Here is a 19,077-nt window from a genome sequence, read left to right as displayed (position 1 = left end):
AGGTATATTTTATTTGTATTCGGTTTATCCCGACTGTATTAATTCAATGGCGCCAAAATGGAACATCGTATCTGCTGGATGTTATTATTCAAATAAAATTGCCATCTGAAATCAGTAGGCCATTAAACCTATTTTGTCCCTAACCCTTTCCGTAAATTATAAAAAAAAAAACCGAAACTCTTATAAAATAAAATATTAGGTACATATTGTGTTCTAGGGAAACCCTAATAAACACAAACGAACTATAAGTGTGAGTGAGAAAGCATTCACCACGCTTATATTATCTATGCGTTAGGGTTAGAGTAAGATAGAATTTCTACGGAGGAATTAAATATTTTTTGTACACGTCGCCGGTAAATATTGGTTCGAATGACTTCATTCAGGATTCATTCAAAAACTGCGAACGCCTATTGCTGAAATTTATTGTTTTTGTGTTAAATATAAAGTTACTTAGTGGTAATTATTTTTTAGTTAATTTAATAGAATTAACTCATGATGGTACCTATATAACGCTTCATAGTTAAGTTAATAATAATTAAATTGAGGTTCTAATGTGCGTTATATGCAAGAAACACGGCTTCATTTAGCCGAACAATGCCCACTCTCTTTATATTATTACTCTGAGGTTGTAGGAGTTTTATTGTCTTGCGCGTTTTTTACACCTTTATGGTTCACCAAAAGGAGCGAGATATTGTGTAGAATGAATTATCTTTATATTCAGATCACCCTTAATAAGAGGAAACCTCGTATTACCAAACCTCCAGGAAGTGAAATTCCTGAATCTTTCCCGATTTTGTCCGCATGTACATGTTCTTATGATTTTGTTACGCATAGAGATAATCTCATTATAAAACTAGTCATGTGTCAAGTAAACATGCCCTTGCAGTGGAGGCCGACGCTTTGCGCTTCTGATCAGTGATTCGAGGGTTGAAACTCCACTGGATGGGCGCAGTCCACTTCACATTCATTATAATCAATGTGCAGATTTGGATCGAGGTATTGAGCGAACGATTAGCAACTCCGTATGTTCCACCTCGTAACGGAAATTGTGATTTATTTACGTGTATTTAAAAACTAGTCTATAATGGAAACAATCAAGTGAATATGACTACAATTTTATGTACCTACCATCAGAATTGATTTTTTACAATTGACAATATCTAGCAGATGCCACTGATTTACAAGTTTACTCATCACAGTCATCACATTTTGTCACGTACCAATATTTCCATATCCAGACGCTCCGCACTTTGAGTCTAGCGATAAACACCTGGCCTAAGGGCGTTCACTTCATTGCGAGCTGGTCCTAATTAGGTCATAATTATTAGGATCGTTAGTGTCTGTTTGTGTCATCCGCCTTGACTTTTAGACATGCCGCATCGGAGTATTAAAGCAAACATTGGATGCTCCGATAGTTGTACCAATTTATAAGTAGGGGAGAGTGGGGAGGTATGGGACTCAGGAGGAATAGGGACGGTACCTATAATTTGAATTTGGTGCCTTTGATAACTTCTTACGTTTGTCAAAAGATGTCGTTGTTGTCCGCATGGTGTAAAATTCAGTTATAGTAGACGTTTTGTAAGTATTGCCGAAATAAACATTACTCTTATTGAATTATTTATCCTTCTGGGAGACTGCTGAATAAAGGTAAACTTATTTTATAAATTTTATTGAAAATTATGATGATGGCTCATATATTTACAGATTTTGTTTACATAACCTATAAGCGGATTATTTAAACCTGTGACTTTTTTCATTTAATATTTAATGTGTATGCAGGGTTTGAGACATATCCCATACCAAGAAATTTGAAGACAAAAAGAAAATTATTCATTATGTAGGTCAGACTGAGGAAATATCACGAAACAAGGATTTTTTAACTGTCGACTTTCTGAGAAAGAGGTTTGGCTTAGAAGATTTTGTTTTTCCAATTCAGGAAGATCATTCTTTGGTAGCACCGAGTAATGTGGTTTTTGTGTTGCCACCACCTCAAAAACATGGTGGAACACAAAGAATCAAAGAAATATATGCGTTTGAAATAAGATTTGATCGTTTTGGTGAACTTAATTAATTCAGTTTAAATGTCATAGTAGGTATGTCCCATACCTCCTACATAGCTGTCCCATACCACCCCATTATGGGGTCGACATGCAACCAATATGTATGCGGACCTTTTAATTATATCCAATGGCCACCTGATGGGCAACGCACCAGTTGATGATAACTTAAATAAAATTATTTTGTTAAATTGTGTAAGGTATTAGTGTAATAATCATGTAATTATTTCGAATAATTAAGGGCATATTGATTTTCTACTTTTAATAAAATTGTCACATCCAACCCACTCTCCCCTACCGCACACAGGTCTTGCGTATCGTAGAATATCGAGAGGAGCGAGGCCAGTCCGTTGATAAGGCTGTTCGACGGCAAATCATCCGGGTCACGATCCTCAGCGATGAGGTCCTGACGAAAAAGAAAAAGAACATTCCATTTACCTAAATAATTTGTATTTTTCCGTTTCTCCGGACCCGTAAACCCTCCCTTGTGTGAGCGCCCGCCTACCCTGTAATTGCAACGCTATTGCAGTTTTATATTTACTCCAGCAATGTTCGTCTCATCATCTACCAATGTCATTCGATCCCGCGGAGTAGCAACCTTGCGGCATTGCATTCTGTGACGTCTTACACATATTATATTATTATCAGTGGTGGGGTGGTATGACATCTCCACATTATTATCATAATATATTATGATGCCTGCTGATATAAATAATAGCCATACATACTGCACAATTTTCTTCCGTTCCGTTGTATTGACTTTGACATTATAATGTAGTGCAGTGTTTCCTATTGTATAGGTCGTAAAAAAAACACTGCGTATCTGCGGATCACACCTACATACAATATAAACTTATTCAGAAAAAAATAATATATATTATACAGTCGAGCTCGGTTATTACGATCATGGATATAGCGAGATCTCGGATGTAACGAGGAAACATTCGTTGACATTTTATTTTACGATTTTCTCTTTTATAACGAGCTTTTTATCGGATATACCGAGCTAAAATATAGTAAAAAAAAATCTTAAAACTTTATGTGTGGATCATTTAAAAACATTTCGACCCTATGCAATAAAAAAATCAACCCGGACATGATGCCGCCGGGTTCGGATTACGTTTATGACATTAGTTAAGTGTCTAAGTACCTACCTAATTGGTGTTTTCGCCGACAATATTGAAGAAGTATCCACGCATATGGTTGAAAAAAAATCCAAAGTATGTGAAGTAAGTAGGCACCTACTATACCAGCGTTCATTACAATAAACAATTTCATTTGTAGTTTATGAAAGCCTCTATTCTAATTGTGTATTTTTGTTTGAATTGCGACATTTTGTGTTATGTGACCGCTCATTTAAAAATACCTACTCTCTTATATAACGAGTAAAGCTTATAGCGAGCAAATTCAGTCGGTCCCATCTTCCTCGTAATAACCAAGTTCGACTGTATAATAATCTAATTCGTTATAATTTGCTGCTTGGTTGTGAGAATGGCACGTCTCAATTTTTCGATAGTTTGAGGATTTCGTGAATGAATGAAATTAGACAAACATCTGTTCAAAATCCCACGGAAGACTATTAAGATATAAATGTTAAAGCCAGTCGCCATGGACCAAGGTTTTGAATCCGGGCTTATTACTTTATGACGATCAGGTTAACGCAAAGAACACAAAGCGAGCCTAGCCTCCTCAAATATTGAAAATAACATCTTTCTTTTGTTTATTTTATATTTCTCCACACTCAAGATTCGATGGGCGAGCGGCTTAAGCGTCGGTTTATAATATCGTGGGTCCCAGGTTCGTTGTGATACACATTATTTTTCAATTTCTGTTTGGAGTTAAGAGTATGGACCTAATAGGTTGAGCAAGTGGCTAACATCCATTTCTCGTAAAAATAAAAATCTTTTAATACAAGCCTTCACTCTGTGTAGGCCCATATGATGATCTTATTCAGGTCGGAAATGGTCAAGATTTCAAACGTGTTACAGTATCACCTAGAAGACAATCCACTTTCCATTATTATTATATTTTCTGGATAAACCTTATGACGTTGCAGTATAACATATCGGTACATATATAATTGCAGTTGAGTATGTGCAGTACGTGCGCTTCATGGCCATTGTCATTGTTTATATCAATTTAACAGTTATTTATGTGTGTTTTAACTGTGTCGCTGCTGTGTTACGTTTGGGAAACGGCGGTGTAGTTTATACTGATCAGATTTCATAATTTGCTTCGTACCTATTTTCTCGCGTAATTGGTAAATTGCTTGATTAACGTAAGTGCATTATTATTATGTAATATAAATAAAATACTTACATATATGTATGTTAGATTACAGACTAAAGAAAGTCTTTTATTCTTGCTATATAATTTTACTATCACTAACCCATTTTCGCTTCTTTACAATTCGCTATTATCGCCAATGTACGTATTACTCTTTTTAGGTCTTGCGGCGAGAACTTTCTCACCCAAAAAACATCGACCCTTGTTCATATTATTTTTTATGCCGTTCTCGGGTTGGGTTCAGGGCGTTCATGGCTTTCATAAAATTTGATTAAGGGAGTTCATGGCGTTACAAAAAGTAGCGTCATACCTTACTCCCTGTTTATTATGGATGCGTCGGTCTTCGACTAAGGATTAACAGCCTCTTCCATGATCGTATCTATTCGTATGACTGCCGCGTGTTTCCACCTCTCAGAACCTTAGTCGCTCGCCAGTCACAATGCTCCTTTCCAAGCCATGACAATACGTGTACGGAAAATTGTACGTATGCGGTTGGCCTTATTTTATTTTATTTATTTAACAAAACATTGTGGACATAACAAACTAGAATTCAGGACGTACACAACATGAGATTTAAATTGAAAAAAAAGCTGTTTCTAATCAAACAAAGTTAAATAAAAATACATACTTGCATAGGAAACGGTTCTGTCCCAGAATAAGTCATGGCTGCGACCACGTAGGTAATTTACAAGTGCATATAAATTCAAATTCTTTAGGATGCCAGGATTGGAAACCATTCCTCATGATAGCAGCCAAAAAATGTCTCAAGATATATTATGAGAGTCAAGAGAGTGAAAAGCGAGCATGCCTTGTAGAAAGGCACAGTTCACCGTGAGATGTTGTATCGGAAACCAATAACCAACTAAAATTGAGATCAAGTTCGTGTTTAAATAAAAGACGTACCTAATGAAAACCACTGGAAAACAAGAGAAAGACAAAAGAAAATATGTAAGTAAATAAATTAGAAATACAATCATATCGTATATATATTTAAGTATATAAAGTTCTGGTAGGTGCCCATAAGTATCAAGTCGTACATATTAATATCAAATTAATGTTCTTATTAAATCTTCTAACATTGGTACTGTCTGCAATGCTCCACGCGTTATTTTTTTTTATCTCAATGCTATACAGCCATCTCTTTCAGGTAAGACGGCTCATGGTTAGTTTGCAACGGCGAAATGTAATACGTACAATTTATAATATGTTCTCCATATTATAATATAAACAAATCGGTATTGACAATAGCAAACAACATTGATTGGTATTTTCATCCCTCGCCATATTGAGATGACATTACGTGGGCCATGATCTGTTGGGACTTTTCATTAAGGGGGAAGGTGTTCCATGTCAGCTATTTTCTGGTATTTTCAGAGGTTAAGCCTGAATAGTACGTAAGATTTGTAGAAAAACTATTTATATCATTATGAAGCTTATTCATCGTCAAATATTTATGTAAAACATTTGATAACTACATAAAGTATTTTTATGACGTAAAATAATATTCTTTGAAACCGTGAAACGTGATAATTGAGAACGAAGCCATATTTTTGTGACATTAATAGGCTGTGATGATGACAAATTTTTCCCTTAATTATTATCTCAAACGATTTATTATAGATAGTTGTAATGTTATAAAACATAATGTAGTAAAATATATTCAGTATAATTATAATATTTGCAGTTTCTATTGGTTCTAAATCTAATGGAAGCGAGTGGACATTTTGTTATTTAAATATGCTACAATTATAGACATACGAAATAATATAAAGCTACGTATCAGAAGGTTTATCATTAATCATTGAATAAATGATGAAATATCTTGTTAGTTATAAATTTATAATACTAAATAGAGACCTTTTTAAAACAACTGTTTCCACGAAATATTCGACCATCTTGATATCCGCCAGACCCACCTGCGAATTGGTGTATGATGTATGGAATCTTTAGCTGGTATTATTTTAACTTTATATGACCAAAAAAATACGCCAACACACAAGTATTGTACAAAAATATGTTTATAAAAGTGAATGCTACAAATTGAACACAAAAATAGGCGAAACAAACACAAATTCGAACATATTATTCAAAAGGAAAACATATTTTGACATTTGAGGACAAAACAAAAAAAAATCTGAAGAAATTTGTATTTGCGTCAATTCTACGTTATGTCATACTAAATCATACATTATAATTTTTAACACTGTTGCAATCTATTTTGCCTAATATTGCAACATAGCAATCAGTTTTCTGTCCCTTTCTATAACTATCTCCCTCTACATTCAAAATAATTATGATTGTAGTAGGTATGTATTTTATAAATTGTGATAGATTTTATTTTATTTCAGTGACATATATCGGGTCGTCCAGTATTGCCATATCTACTAAAATATTATTGAATTGATATTTTAGTAAATAAGAGAATGAAGTTTTTCACCATTTGTATCTACTATTAGTTTTACTATTTTTATTTAATAAATAATACTTATGAGGTTTTACGAATTTCACATTTGTTATTAAACATACTTACATAATTTAGAACACCCCAAACACATCGCGAAGTAAAAATATCTATATTTTTTACTTAGCCAAAATTATGAATCAACATAGGTTAGGTACCTACTGATGTTTATATTACAGAAAATTTAACTTTTACTAAATTATGAATTTGCGAGATTATAATAATACAGATGATTTTAAAGAATACTTTCATCAAATAACATAATAATGGATGCCTGTACTTACATAATATTTTCCAATGTAATTTTTTTTTTAAAAACTAACTTTAATTTCGAAAGTTTAGCCTGGCAATACTATGAACGTCATTTATTTCAGCGGGAATGCGAAATTTTCATCCTCGGTTTTTGACATAGGTACCTAACAATATTATCACAATTATTTATATCGATTGTACTTACAAAAAATGCCACGAACTCACTATCCGATGGCTGGAAGTTCCAAAAAAAGACGTAGGAGAAAAGATGGAAATATTAATACATTAAAAACACAAAGGTTTGAAATTATTATTTTATAATTTGACATAATTATACATAGTTGAAAAAACCACATTTCACAGAAAATTTTGGTTCACAATATTTATTTATCTTGCAAAAGGAAGTTTTGCGTATTACTTATTAATACACACAATTAAGTATAATGATCATTTGTACTTATATTATTTTTATATTATGTTTGTGCCATGTCTTATTCGAAATTAGTGTGTCTGTGACAAAAATTATAATCTGGTACAATAATTAATAGCAGCTATACATTTTGTTTTCTGTTAACTATCTACTAAACTAATATTTTTGAATGTATTATAGTATTGATATATTGCCGAAGACTATGCCTGAGCATGGAAATCCTCAAAGCATACTACCTGAACCAGAATTTCATCCCACATTTGAACACGAACACGAAGAATTTATTATAGAAAATGAAATTGAAGATTCAAGCCCTAAATTCCGTGTAGAAGGCCGTAGAATTATAGACTTTTCATATTTTTTCCAACAACTTCAATTAATTAGCCACCATGATTCTCCATTTAATTGTAATTTATCACATTTAGAAATTTTTGGGGAAAATCGGGATAACTTTAGTAGTACATTTTTTATTCAATGTAAACTTTGTGGTAAAAAATTAAAATTATATACCACTGAAATGAACAAAAACAAAATGAATCTGTGTGACGCATTTGTATCCAGTATAATCAGTATCGGCAGTGGATTTTCAAATCTGGAAGAAATGTGTTCAGCAATTGACGTACCATCGATTACAGCAAGAACATACAGAAAGAGTCAACAGAAGGTGTACGAGTGGTTTGAAGAAACCAAAAATAAGAGTATGGAAAACGCTGCGAAAGAAGAGCGACAACTTGCAATCGAAAATGGTGACGTCGATTCTTCTGGTATTCCCATGATATCAGTTGTTGCAGACGGCTGTTGGTCGAAACGTTCATACAGATGCAATTATTCCGCAGCATCTGGCGCTGCCACGATCATTGGTCAAAGAACCGGAAAGATTTTGTACATGTCAGTGAAAAATAAATATTGCGATTTGTGCGCCAAAGCTAAAAATAAAAATATCCCTGCTCAACAACATAAATGCTTTTTAAATTATACCGGTCCGTCAGGTGGAATGGAATCTACAGCAATATTAGAAGGCTTTAAAGAATCTATTAATACACATGGATTGATTTATTCAAAATTGATTGCTGATGGAGATTCCAGCACATACAAAAAAATTCTTGATTGTCACCCTTATCCGAATGTAACTGTCGAGAAAGTTGAATGTAAAAACCATTTAATTAGAAATTATTGTGGCAAAATAGAGGCATTAACCAAAGACACAAGATATCCCTTGAATGTAAGAAAAATCATTGCGTCAAGAAAAAGACGTCTGCGGAAAGCCGTCATAGGTGCAATCAAGTATAGAAAACTACAAGATAGTACTTTCGAAGAAAAGGTTATCGCTCTGAAAAAAGATTTATTTAATGGACCGCACCATGTTTTTGGAGACCATACTTCTTGTCTACCATATTTTTGTACAAATGAACCAAATACAGAGGACATGCTTGATGTAAATTATGTACCAGCATTAAAAGAATGCAGTCTATTTTCTCAATTAATGATATATAATTCTCGTTTGGTGCTAAATTCAAAAAGTTTAATTTATAATTTTTCTACTAATATTTCAGAATCTTTTAATAACATGATTGCAAAATTTGTAGGCGGCAAGAGAATTAACTACTCTCAAAGACAATCGTACATGGGACGATGTGCAGCGGCGGTAATCGCATTTAATACAAATAAGTTACATTGCACAATTCAAAAACAAGTTTATAAAAATAGCCCAAAAGCCTTCATAAATCGCTTAGAATCAAGAAGGTTGAAAATAAATAAAAAAAAAATAGGAAAATCTTGGCGAAAACCAATACATACTGTTCCTTTATCTAATCCAGATTATGGAGAGAGTTGCCAAAAACCTGATATGGACAAAAATCAATATCAATTGTTAAAAGAAACTTTTTTGAAAAAACTCAAACTGACAAACTATGAGAGGAGGGATATAGAAAGACGCACCGTATTACAATCTGAATGTGCAGAATGGCTAGAAAGGCGACGAAACCTTCTTACTGCCTCTGTTTTTGGTAAGGTGTGTAAGCGGCGAGAAAATACAAAATTTGGGCCTTTGGTAAAACGTTTATTATATAGCCAATCATTAGCCAACGTGAAAGCGGTAAAATATGGTAAAGAAAATGAATCAATAGCTTTACAACAGCTTAGTGTACAAGAACGGATTAAGATTGAGAGATGTGGATTGTTTATCGATGATGTGTATGATTTTATCGGTGCAACGCCAGATGGCATCAGCGATGATGATACAATTATTGAAATAAAATGTCCTTTCTCAGCTGCTGGAATAAGTGCAGATGAAGCTATTGTACAGAAAAAAATTAAATTTTGGAAAGTAGATAAAGACAGAAATATGGTAATAGATAAAAATCACGATTGGTACTTCCAGATTCAGGGGCAGCTTCATATTACTAAGAAAGATGTCTGTTTATTTGGAGTTTGGACGGGACATAATTTTCCTGTTAAAATAGAATTAATCAAAAAAGACGAGACATTTTGGATTGAAAAGATTGAAAAAAAGATATATCACTTTTATATGAATTGTCTACTGCCAGAAATAGTAGATCCCAGAACCAGTAGATCTATGAATATTAGAGAACCAGAAAGGCTGAATTTCTAAATTTTTATTTTAAATTTTATTATGCTTAATATATTTTCAACAAGTCTATATTACATCACTATTTTATAGTTCATCAAGATATATCTAATTTACTAATATAGTTTACTGTTACGAGACACCCAGAACGAGTGTAATTTTATGAAATTCAAAATAATATGTATACTTACATCTAAATAATGATACCTGCAGATCTTGCTGGCGATTCCACTGTGCCATATTTTGTATAAGCATTCGTCTCTGCAGCCGTGAGTTTTGGTTCCGTGTAAAAAGTACATTTTGTTCTCAAGGTCAAAAACCAAATTGGTTGTGCCAATGGCTTATAACCATTCCTCATAAATGATTATAACTGATATCACCTCATAACTGATCAGTGCCACGCACGAGTTAACTCGCGGGATCTTTTAAACGTCATAACTTCTGAATGAACTGTTTGTGTATATTTTCTTAACAATATTTATTATTTTAGTGTGAAAATATTCACGTTAAACATGTTGATTTGGTAAATTTTCACAAATATTTATCATTCTATTCTTATTTCATATTTTTTAAGGGATTCATTTTATTCCAAAAATAACTGACCTACAAGTACCCACCTGGTAAAAATTGAATTTGGATTGGATGGAATTTCCTAGTAGATTTTCCAACTAAACAACATGACGCTTTCTATATATTATTTACTGTTAGTTTTGAAATTATTGTATTTGAAATAAATAATGTATCAATAATACACATAGAAATCAATAGATATATAAAATAGATATCACAGTTTAAAAATCAGAAAGATCAATGCATATTACCATTGTTTATGTTACAATATAAAACAACATTTATCATTGAACGTAGGTACCAAGAAAAATAGACTTCATTAAAATGTGTCAATATAGTATATACCCGATATAATTATATAAATTATTATATTGTTAATTACTCTGTGGGGTCCATATATACTGCTTCAATTGTAATTTAATTTTACAGTATAATTATTTATGTTAAGTACTTGATTTACTTATTATATGTACAAATGTAATATACTTACCTACTTATTAGGATATATCTTGGTGAATTTTAAAATAAGAGGAAATTAAATGGAGGTCATCGTGTCTAACTAGATGTCTAACTAGACGTTGTTAAGTCTTATATAAATATTTATACATTATTAAATTGTTTTTCTGTTTTTTATTGATGTAAAGACATGGCATGTATTCAAAGTAATAACAAATTAGCTGTGTACTATTTATTTAACTTATATTAAAACCCCAAGATTGATTTCGTCTTACGACATATTTTATTCTTCTAAGTTTTACTATGACATTGTAATATGAACCATGGATATAGTATAGTACTTAAAAAAATCAAAACTGGTAATATATTATTTCAATATTTAATTGTCAATTTTCATTTGAAGTCAGCATTTAATTACTGGTATAACACATAATTATTAACTGATATCTACAACTTCAGATGGACAAATTAATTGATATATCATATTATCAGTTTTCATTTCCTTTCAACAATGTATTCATTCTAGCAGCTATTTTAAATATCTTACTAGTTTTTATGTCATGGCACCTTACAAAGGCTCCGAGCAACCGTATACTGAGCTTCGAGAACAGATGTTTACGACGGATACTGGGTGTGCGGTAATTTTAGAAGTAACGGGAGATAAAAGAACGCACCAAATAGCCTCGCATCACGTTGAGAGTGAATACGCAACTTTGTACCTGGCCCGGCCACGTGCTGCGAGTGCCTGAAGAGAATCCCAATCTGGTTTGCCTGTTCTTCAAGCCAACCGGATTCCGGCGTCCTGGATGGCCGCTAAATACTATCTATATAGCATATCTGGCGGAGTTACGGGCTGCTAGTATGACCTGGAACGATGCAAAAAAACTAGAGTGACAGAGATTCTTGGAGGCGCCGCATTGTATCCATATGCTGCAACTAAGATGCAAATATAGCCGAAGAGAAGAATTAATATACAGCATCTAGAAAACTTAAAGTCTTTGAAATGGTGTTAGAAAGACAATGTTTCTAATATCAAAGTGATATTGAGGATGAAAAAGAAAAGACTTGGAGAGTAAGCTCTACCAAATGACATACCTGATATGATACAAGTAACTGATATGCAAAATTATATTATATTTTATAATATTATGAATTAATTTAGCAACTTTTATATCATTATCGATAATAAATTTAGTGCAAAAATGTAATTATAAAATTGTTTTATTTTTTAAATATGTATGCGAGATAGATATAGCTATAGGTTACAAACATTAGTCACTTTATATTTACCTTTTGTAATTGTACTATTAAATCTATAAAATGGGTATATATGCTTGATGGTCTACGTCATAAATAATATTATATGAATCACGCCATGTTCGAATCCTACGCCGAAAGTCGGATTTATTTCATTATTAATTAAAAGATTTATTTCATTCCATCTTATTCATATGAAACCGTCGACAAGCAAAGATCTCGGTAGACATTTTCTCCATCTGCAAAAAACATAATATGAACTGTTAATAGTGTGATTTTTAATCTTTTATAGTGTGCGACTGTTTGAAGAATGGTAATTAAAACGGATTAGTGATAATACAAAGCATCAAAAAAGATTGATTAACTAAAATAAAGTAATCAGGTAGGTAACATGTTTAATAACAACTAGAACGCCTTAGATTATATCAAACAAATAAATATGAAATCACAGGCATTCTCGCAATAACCTCCAAACTAACCACGCAACTAACCTCAAAAAAAGTAGTCGGAATTATGAAACATTGAAAGTATGTGTAGACTAAGAAAACAATAAATTAACACTTGAATAATATATGCAAAACACACAGAATACTACTACAGTAATAAATAACATAATATTGTACTTACAGATAGTGTTTCTTATTCCTGATATAAAACACAAATCCTACGTTAGGTATCTTGCAATTTGCTATCAACATAATCTGACAGCAGAGAGTTTTTTCTATTAGTCTATGGCCAAAAATACGGATTTACTTGGCCGGCTAAAAAAAAGATTTTAATATAGCAAGAACATTTTGAATATGCGACAAATAAATAAAAGTATATATAATATAGTTGTTAAAAAAATCTGTGTACATTATAAAATATATTTAATATTATAAATACATATATTTTTTGAATTCATGTTATAATTTGTAAACGACGAAGCACGTCAGCTAATACGCATAGTAAATGTTTAAACTTTGGTAATCAAATTCGAATGTGACAGAAAGAGAAAGAAAAACTTTTTAATCATATTAGCATGCGTAAAAGAGATGTAACATAATATCACTTTCACTTTAAAAATCATACCTAGTATTCAATGTCATAGTTCAACTTTAAATGAAAAAACAGAAACTCTAGGTAAGCATGTGTGCCCTTAATATAATTATTACGCAATTGGCGCAATAAAATTATAGCGTAGCGGTCATACGTGTACGTGGGCATTTTCGCCAAAGTTTGTACATGTTTGAAATTTGGGTAATATTATTTTTTCACTCAAATTAACCATTTTTATATAGCTAGCAGATTCCTTGTTCTATTGCTGAATTGGTGATAGCAATTTTTCAGCAAAATATTGATTAATACAATATTTATATCATTTTTATTATGAAATTGGGCATAATAAGTTTCCGTTCCGTGACTACGAAACTTAGCTTTTAAAACATGAATGAAACACTTTTTATCACTTAAAAGAGCTCTATTAGATTAAAAAAACCATACACTTCAAAATAAAACTACAAATAGTCAAAAAATATTATTGAATTTTAATTCTTGGGCACATTTCGTTCCCCTCCGTTACCCTATGTCTATAATGGCAGAGCATTTTTCCTTTAGTATTTGAAAAAACCAATCAATGTTCGTTCTGCTATTTTTTTAAAGACAATAATCACTTTTACTAAATTTTATTGGAAAAATAAATAAGTTTCGTTATTTAATAATCAAATGAAAAATAGTTAACGTTCAACTTTTTTGGGGACATTTTCGGAATGGAACGAAATGGTAACGGAGTGTAATTTGTAAAGCTTAAGTTACATGTTACCATAAAAACAAATTTTTGTTTTATGAAATTTATTTGAATTTTTTGATAGACAGATAAATATTCAACGTGCGTCAAAATAACAAAACAAATCAAACTTAATCACTAAAATAGACATATTTTATAATAAATTTCACAATACTTGTAAAATAAGGTAGGTAATAATTTTGACACACTATACATTACCATAACTTTATTTGGCATTTATATTATTTGTAACTCAGATAAAAAATATTTTTAAGCAAATTAACAATATATGAAAAAAAAAATCAGCAAGGGATTCAGACGCGAGTTCCTAGCGCGGCACGGAGTATATAACTTTTACGAAAATAATTATAGTCAAACTCGGTTATTACGATCTCTGACATAGCGAGATCTCGGATGTAATAACGAAACATTTGTTGACAATTGGTTTATGATTTTCGCCATACATTTAATTCTTTCACTGTTATAACGAGCAACTTATCGGATATACCGAGCTAAAATACTGTTAATGTGTCGACCGTTTTAAAACATTTCGACCCTAAGCAATAAAATCCGATTGGACAGGATGCCGCCGGGGTCGGATTACGTTTATGACACTAGTAAAGTGTCTAAGTACCTACCTTATTGGTGTTTCACCGACAATAATAAAAAAGTATCCACGCATATGGTTGAAAAATCCAAGGTTTGTGAAGTCCGTAGGTACCTACCAGCGTTAATTACAATAAACAACTTCTTTTGTAGTTTATGAATGCCATGCTCGTTTCGGGGATTTTTACGATGGTTTCCAAATTTTTTATTTTCGGCTTTTTGTGTAATGTGACATGCTCATTTAAAAATACCTATTCTCTGATATAACGAGTAACGCTTATAACAAGCAAATTCAGTCGGTCCCATCTTCCTCGTAATAACCAAGTTCGACTTTATGTTGTCTTGAAATTTAATTGTATTCATCAACATAAAATGTAGCTATACAGGTTGATTGTAATCAAGACGTACTTTTCTGACATTTCGTGAATACCTACAGTTCTAGGTATTAAATCTAATCGAGTACACATTTCTGTTAAACGTGACAAAAAAATACTTTTTCATACATTTTTATAAATTTCTATGCCTAAAATGTATGGAGAAGTTTTAAAATTTTGGTGGCGTATAACAGAAAGAGTATGACAGAGCCAGTGCCTGTCTCGCAATTATTTCAGTCTGGTGTTTTTTCTTTTCCTTCTGTTGTTTTTTTTTATCTCCATACTTTTATGTGCGCTATTTTTGCGTATTCAGACATATCACATACTTTTTTAATCTTTATTATATTATTATATTATAGTCAGGTTATTTTTTATATTTTTTAATGAAAATATTTTTGTTTTTCATACGAACAGACAAAATAATTTTTTTTATAATCTATGAAGAACTAAACACACACTGTAAACCCAACTTTATGCATGCCATTTCGTTACTTTTACATTCCACATATACGTTACCACCAATATAGTTTCGGAGTGGAAGTAACGGATTCTGTTTCAGAAGTGTTTGAAGCCAAAATTTAGCTTAGTTTTATTGTTAAACCTGCGATATGTTTTATTATATCTGTAGTATGAAAGATAAGCTCCATATGTGTAGTATGTGAAATAGAAATATGTGTTTTCTTACCTTATAAATCGTGGTAACAGTAGTGGAACTTCTTAAATGACCAACCCAGAAAGCAACCTGTTCCGATAGCGATACCGACACACACCAACAATTTAAAGTGTACATGGCGATCAGTGTTATACAAAAATGTTGCTACATTAAAAAAAAACATATTTATAGTGAAAATTTTTCGCCTTCATGCTAAAATCGTGGTAACGGAATGTGGAGTTCCACTTTTTCAAATATCCTGGGACACACTTTAAACGTGATTTTTTTTCAATATTGGTACAAATTTACGAAAAAACTATATATTTTCCAAAAATATATAATGTAAGCTGTTGAAAACACTACGAATTTAATTTTACACACTCAAAATTAATGACGAAATCAGACTTTGTTTATTTGAATTTATGGGTGGGACATGGTAAAAACGCACTACCTTTCGATCTAAATAATCAATTAAAAATATATACAGGTCAGATAGTTGTATTTAACTGATTGAATAGAGTAAATTAATAAATTTGCATGTTAAAAGTACATAACTTTCCAACATTTTATAATATAATAACTATGAAAAAATCAATCAAAGTCATGGGACATGCCAAAAACGCAATGTACAAACTTTGGCGAAAATGCCCACGTATTAATTATATTGTTGTGTTACGTCGGCGCGATGATGTTTTGACGTTCGGGTATTATTGTGCGCCAGTAGGACAGATGCCAAAGCGCCTCGACTGAAATAACACTCGCCATTGCAAATCGCGCGGACGGGACATTCTTGCGCCGCGAAGAGACACGGCCGGCCCTCGTCGGATAGAAGTACGTGGGCCGGGACATCATCTCGGAGTACAATCGAATTAATTATCATATTGTGTTGGTAAACAAACGCATCCATAACAAATGGAATAGCGTTGGTTTTCGTGACAATCAATCAACCCGTTTAAATAAACTCGAAACAATCAATAAACTTGTGATCACGTTAGTAAAATTAAATCGTTTTTACTTGTTAGTTTCTAGATATTACATTCCTCATAAAAACAGAATTTTGTGAATGCAATCTCCGTTCTGTTGCGGCCCATATGCATGCATTGGTAATATTAGTATAATACGAATTTTCGAATTTTCTACTTCAGTTATAGTCAACCGTTCCGAAGATGGGTTTTATATCAGTGGCGTGCGGTTTATATGCTATAGAAGTTGAGCATCCCCAGAAATGAGCGATAAAGTATGTATACTATTTATGCGGGCATTTATTGCCGAATCATGTGGTAATTTTCACTTATAAATAATATATTATCCCTACTATTAATATTTCGTTATTCTTTTTTTGAAATTACATCAGAGCTAACACACTGCAAAACTATAAACCATATTATTACTTCATCAGCTCCTACCAAGATTCTATTAGTCACAAAATCCTGTGTAGATATTGTACGTACAGTTTTCTCAACAACATCCCAACTAGCAAAGATCAACGCACGCCACTGGTTTATATATAATATTACAACTGAGTTCGTACACGCTTTTTATAATATTTCCACGACAATTCCTGTGTGCCTATTGTACGATCGACCACAATCCATCCCCCGATCGACGCGTTGGATATGCCTGTCTTGCAGTGTTTTCGTTTTCAATGTTCTTCTCAATTTCGCGGGCAGTGGTCGTTCGTTCTCATTACGGACAGATCGGGCGACTGGCTGGTATGCCGCAGCGCCAAGGCGGCGTTTATTGTGGCCGTCCTAAAATAGTTCGGAATTCCGAAACATTGCCAGCGAGTCAACCCGAAACAGTCGCCTTCCTTTCTGTTTTCTAAATCCGTAGTGGGGCGGATGCGCGCCTACTTATTTGCCACTCGCAATAGCTAATAGCAGGCTATTTATTACTGAAATGACATGACAGTAAGAGCTACTCAATTGAAGTAAAAAATGTACTCAGCATATAATTTTCGAACGATCCTGTACTCTGATGTTTATTCCTAGTACCTGTGGAAACCAGGGAATGCACAACTAAATTTGCGAGTAGATTAAACCGTAGGTGTTGCTGTTTTCCTTTTAGAACAGGAGGCACTCGTTTCTTCCGAGAGTTTCAATTTTAACAGGTGCATATTTTTCAGTGTGTGAAAAAAGTCCATTACCGTACTTTTAATAATCCGCGGTGGCTTATAGCATATATTAAATTGCGCATAGGTGGCTGGTATATCAAAATCACATCTTACAAGACCCAAAAGACCTCCAAGGTAGAATGCAAGAACTCGCGGATGTCAGTCAAACGGTCGGTCTAAAGACAAAAGTGATGAGGAACTGTTTTTCGGACCCTGCGATTATCTGTATTTCTGGCACCCAACTCGAGCAAGTCAGCAGCTACGTCTATCTCGGACAGCAGGTGTCCATATACGGAAGCATGCACGATGAAATTGCTCGAAGAACAAAGCTGGGATGGAGTGCTTTCGGACGTCTGAATAGTATCTTCAAGAGTGACCTACCATTATGTCTTAAGCGTAGGGTGTTCAACCAATGTGTGCTACCCGTGCTCACGTATGGCTGCGAGACGTGGACCCTCAACACGAGAGATGTCCAAAGGCTAAGAGTCACACAGCGAGGCATGGAGAGGTGCATGTTGGGCATCACGCGAAAGGACCGTAAGAGAAACGAATGGGTTAGGAAGCAGACAAGAGTACGCGATGTAATAGACGTTGCCAAACAGCTGAAATGGAGATGGGCGGGGCATATTGTTCGCCGAAAGGACGGCCGCTGGACAAATGCCGTCATTCAATGGTACCGAAGGGGTACGAAACGGCCACAGGGTCGCCCTAAAAGCCGCTGGATTGACGAACTGGTAAAGTTCGGCGGAAATACGTGGCAGCGAACGACACAGGACCGAGAGAGTTGGAGAAAGCTTGGGGAGGCCTTCATCCAGCAGTGGATTGACCCCGGCTGATGATGATGATATCAAACTCAAATGTAATAAAACTAACTAAAATAGCTTGAATACCATTATTTTTTTTTTTTACTAAAACTTGATTGATTTAACATTTAACTTATATAAGTATTGTAGGGGGCATCGAAATCAGCCTCCACTGTTGTCGAAACGTCAAAACATACTATACTTAATTAAGAGTCTTTATTGCTAATTGAATGTACAATATCGGTCTCAAAATAAATTAAACATACATATTATGATCTCACAACTGAATGAAAACCAATAATGCATAGCGGTACTGTGGTGGCAGACGGTTATGTTATAACTGCAGTTTTTCACCTTTAAAGTTTTCTTCCTTAATAATATGTTCCTAATTGTGCATTCTTTGATGTG

The 19,077-nt window shown here is 33.3% G+C and overlaps 2 protein-coding genes and 1 long non-coding RNA gene across 3 annotated transcripts in view; 1 reads left to right on the top strand and 2 right to left on the bottom strand.

Annotated features, from left to right (window-relative positions):
- Nucleotides 1-19,077, bottom strand: part of mRpS5 (mitochondrial ribosomal protein S5) — a 344,261-nt gene that overhangs the window by 15,569 nt on the left and 309,615 nt on the right. The gene's annotated exons all lie outside the window — the stretch shown is intronic.
- LOC147071303 (serine/threonine-protein phosphatase 2A 56 kDa regulatory subunit gamma isoform-like) overlaps nt 1-19,077 on the top strand; it is a 138,776-nt gene that overhangs the window by 21,486 nt on the left and 98,213 nt on the right. The gene's annotated exons all lie outside the window — the stretch shown is intronic.
- Nucleotides 11,360-13,084, bottom strand: LOC147071304 (uncharacterized). The gene is made up of 3 exons (XR_015070745.1): nt 12,984-13,084; nt 12,390-12,595; nt 11,360-11,965 (listed from the first exon to the last, which is right to left on the bottom strand). It is a non-coding gene; the product is annotated as an uncharacterized LOC147071304 (long non-coding RNA).

The sequence above is a fragment of the Rhyacophila brunnea genome, unplaced genomic scaffold (assembly GCF_057557595.1).
Source record: "Rhyacophila brunnea isolate RB1 unplaced genomic scaffold, BYU_Rbru_1.0 scaffold_20, whole genome shotgun sequence".
In the NCBI taxonomy this organism is placed as follows: Eukaryota; Metazoa; Arthropoda; class Insecta; order Trichoptera; family Rhyacophilidae; genus Rhyacophila; species Rhyacophila brunnea.
The sequence above is the reverse complement of the archived record's forward strand: the minus strand, read 5'-3'. Positions and strand labels throughout refer to the sequence as shown.